The 4363-nt window shown below is 43.2% G+C and overlaps 1 pseudogene; it reads right to left on the bottom strand.

Moving 5' to 3' along the window:
• Positions 1-665: 665 nt before the first annotated feature.
• LOC148352616 (5.8S ribosomal RNA) lies at positions 666-819 on the bottom strand (annotated as a pseudogene).
• Between the last annotated feature and the right edge of the window lie 3544 nt (positions 820-4363).

Raw genomic sequence — 4363 nt, 5'->3', positions numbered from 1 at the left:
GCGTAATTGCATGTAAAATCCATTATCATCACAGCCCATGCTAATCACATTGCGAGACTATGCTAACGGCTGATTGGTGAACTTTCTGGTCAATACGCGGAGATGCAATCCTGGCACTGCTGCTTCTGCAGCTGCTTCCCCGTCTCCTCTCTGACCCTCGCCCACCCCCAGAAAAAACCCTCCAGATTGCTTTTCACTCAACCCCAGAGTGGAATATAGAGGAGAGTTAAGTTATTTGGGATGACATAGAATTGTATTCTTGTTACCGTACCTCAAAAGCAGAGTTGGGAGGCTTACTTTAAAAATGTAATCCGATACAGTTATTAGTAACTTGTTGAAAAATATAATCAGTAATGTAATCGGAATACCAGAATATTACAGAAATGTAACTTGATTACTTTTGGAATACATTAAGACGTCGGTTCTCGTGGTTAATGGGGACCAAAACCACCCGCGATAAGTGAAAATCCGCTAAGTAGCGGCGCACCTTCAAAAAAAAACAACATTTTTTAAAATTGTTTTTAATGATTATTTTTTAGACCCGGTTAATGTGGACCAAAACCACCCGTTAAAAGTGAAAATCTGCAAAGTAGCGACGCCCCTTCAAAAAAAAAAAAAAAAAACTCATCTCATCTCATTATCTGCACCGCTTATCCTTATTAGGGTCGCAGCGGGGCTGGAGCCCATCCCCGCCATCTCCAGGGGCAGGGGACACCCTGAACTGGTTGCCAGCCAATCGCAGCTGCAGATCACATTAGTTCTCGCAGCTAGCTGCGTTCTTCATCGACGCACGAGCCGAGTGATCCACCGCTAAGAGTCGTACAGCTGGGCGATTTTAGGTCCGCCCGGGACGATCAGAGACAAATTCACGACAGGGTTTTTACTTGCGCCGCACTGGGGGTGCCGTTCGGTCGCTCCCGCGAGCGAGCCCCTAACCCGCAGCGCGAGTACTTTCGGGCGCGATACGCACGACACCGACACAGTAACGGGGGTCCCGCGCACGTCCGCCGCCTTTTGCCCGCCGCGCGCGGACGGCAGCCTGTCGTCGCGCCGCGCTACTGGGGTCGTAACGGGGGTAGCCCGATCACGCCCGCCGCCTTTCTACGCGTCGCGCCGTGTGACGCCGCGTCCGCCGAACTCGCTCCGTGGCGCGGCCCGGGAGTGACCCCCGCCGACCCAGCACCCAATATTTCCAAAGTTAAGGGTGGGAAAAATGTATATCCACTATTGTCCGCTGCGACAACAGACAGATCTACCGGTAACTCAGCTTTACCCCACTTCCCATCAGCCCGCGTTTGCTCCGCCCATTCTTTTTGATTCGTCCGTAGAACACATAACAGAATAAATCTCTAAAATAAATACACTACAAAAATATACAGTTGCAAATACATATTATACATGGTTACACATATTTACGAAGAAAGATGGTACACCGAGAGAGTTTTCAAAGCTTTAATGATAATAAAATAACTTTCATCCCAAACTGTGCCTTTGAAAGGTACCAACACGCTAGTTAGGATCAATGCATCAAACGTGCCTGTTAAAAAAAAGCATCCCGTAATTGTCATAATCTTACCTTTTATACTCCAACGCTGCGGCCGTTAGAAAAATTACAGAAATTGGCTGCTTCACTGAATAAGCCGCAGGGCTGAACATTTGGGAAAAAAGTAGCGGCTTATAGTCCGGAATTTACGGTACAACTTTTTCATTCACATGGCAGACAAAGTATGCTTTGTTTTACATAAAAATACCATTAATACAGTAATCATAGAGTGAATTTTGAGCGATTAACTGAAAATTAAAAAAACGTTCAAATTTACCAAATGTGCCTGTAGGCATCACTAGCACACGCGCAAACGTCCTCACGAAACTGCAAGGTCACGGCAAGTGCAACATTGAAGGAGAAATCAAATAGAGACCAAAATAAAATATGTTTTACCCACAACACAATGTGACAGACATGCAACCTGTACAATATGAGCAGAAGATGCGGACTTTACCACAACTGCTACTTGAGTTTAAGCTTATCGGCTGCTCCCTGCCCAATCTAGAAGACATCACTGTTTTGTGATACTGTAACAGAGCCATAACATTATAAATGATAATTCCCATCAGGGCCACCAATTCTTTGACCTGTTGCCCTCTGGTAGAAGCTACAGCCCCCTCAAAACTCAGACGAATAGGATCGAAGACAGCTTCTTCCCCAGGGCTACCTATACTTCATAGCGCCACCTTTTGCTGGGATTACAGCTGCAATTCGCTTGGGGTATGCCTCTATCAGTTTTGCACATCGAGACTCTGATATTTTGGCCCATTCCTCCTTGCAAAACAGCTGGAGCTCAGTGAGGTTGGATGGGAAGCGTTTGTGAACAGCAGTTTTCAGTTCTTTCCACAGATTCTCAATTGGATTGAGGTCTGGATTTTGACTTGGCCATTCAAACACTTTGATATGTTTTTGGTGAATTATTCCATTTCCTTTTGCTTTATGTTTTGGATCATTGTCTGGTTGGAAGACAAATCTCCATCTCAGTCTCAGGTATTTTGTGGACTCCATCAGGTTTTCTTCCAGAATGGTCCTGTATTCCCATCAATTTTAACCATCTTCCCTGTCCCAGCTGAAGAAAAGCAAGCCCAAACCATGATGCTGCCACCACCATGTTTGAGTGTGGGGATGGTGTGTTGAGCTGTGCTGCTTTTACGCCAAACATCTCGTATTGTTACCAAAAAGTTCCATTTTGGTCTCATCTGACCAGAGCACCTTCTTCCACATGTTTGGAGTGTCTCCCAGGTGGCTTGTGGCAAACTTTAAACAACACTTACTCTTACTTTATGGATATCTTTAAGAAATGGCTTTCTAATTGCCATTCTTTCATAAAGGCCAGATTTGTGCAGTCCTTTGGACAGATTCTCACTCTCTCACTCTCTCTCTCTCTCTCTCTCTCTCTCTCTCTCTTTCTTTGTCTCTCTCTTTCTCTCTCCCTCTCTCTCTCTCCCTATTTATACTGATAATCTTGCATCTCCTTTCTCTTCAAATATATTACATTTTGTTTCCTGGAGTGCCATGTCTAATCTAGTTGCATACAATGGTTTGCAATGTTGACATCAATGGCAATAAAGACATTTCTAATTCAAAGCCTTATCTTTCAATGTGTCTTTAGTGCCAATGCATGAAAAATGATAGACATAATTCATCTATCGGCAGATTATATACACGTAAATATACTTTTAAATAAAATTGTTATCCTGTATAGTATTCCTTGTTTATAATTGTAATTTGTTTTTTTCTTTTTTCTCTGTAACTGGAATACTACCGTAAATTCCGGACAATGGAGCGCACCCACCACATTTTAAGAGGATAACCGCTTTTGTACTTACACAAGCCGCACCTGTATATAAGCCGCACGCACCCACATTAAATCATGTATTACAATCACCAAATTAATCCAAACCCAACTCTGAGTCCCGCGATTGTAACTGAATATAAAGTACACAGTCCAAAAACCACAGCCGGCAAAATGAACGGACGATGATATCGGTACTTAAGGTTTGATGCAGACCTGCAGAGTCCGGGTACCCGTTGAAACTAATCCAAGGAAAAAAAAAAGTCTATATTTCCAAAAGTAAGGGTGGGAAAAATATATATCCACTATTGTCCGCCGCGACAACAGGACTCACTCACCTTTACCCCACTTCCCGTCACATTACAAACATATACAGGTGCAAATACATATTATACATGGTTACACATATGTACAAAGAAAGACGTTACACCGAAAGAGTTTTCAAAGCTTTAATAATAATATTATAACTTTCATCCCAAACGGTGCCTGTGAAGGGTAGCAAAAGGCTACTAGCAACACGCTCGCACTACAGTAAACGGTTCTGTTAAAAAATTATACCGTACATGTAGAAATCACGGTAAACAGTCCTCATCTTCCTCCTTATAACTGACTTCATCAAAGTCGTCTTCCTTCAGTATGGGAAAGTGTCTTTGACATATAGACGTCGTCCCACGCTCCTTTATTCAATAACACGCTATCAACAAGCTCGCAAAGTAAAGTTTACAAGTAGTAGCTCTGTTTCCTTCTTTATCGGACTGCTCGTTTGTGCTTAGCTTGAAAGCTGCGTCATGTGCCTTTCTTTTTGCAATTTGCATGATGAAGATATGTTTATGTTAATTTAGTTTGTGCATAAGCTAAGAAGTTGCAGTCATCCTCGGCGCATATATTCTACCGGTCTAAATCTTACCTTTTGTACTCGAGCGCCGCTGGCGGCTGTTAGAAAAATTACATAAATTGTCCGCATCACTGAATAAGCCGCAGGGTTGAATGTTTGGGAAAGAAGTAGCAGCTTATAGTCCGGA

This window comes from Urocampus carinirostris, chromosome 14 (assembly GCF_059441175.1).
Source record: "Urocampus carinirostris isolate Australia breed hairy pipefish chromosome 14, RoL_Ucar_1.0, whole genome shotgun sequence".
In the NCBI taxonomy this organism is placed as follows: Eukaryota; Metazoa; Chordata; class Actinopteri; order Syngnathiformes; family Syngnathidae; genus Urocampus; species Urocampus carinirostris.
This window is presented reverse-complemented; position numbering and strand designations above follow the sequence as displayed.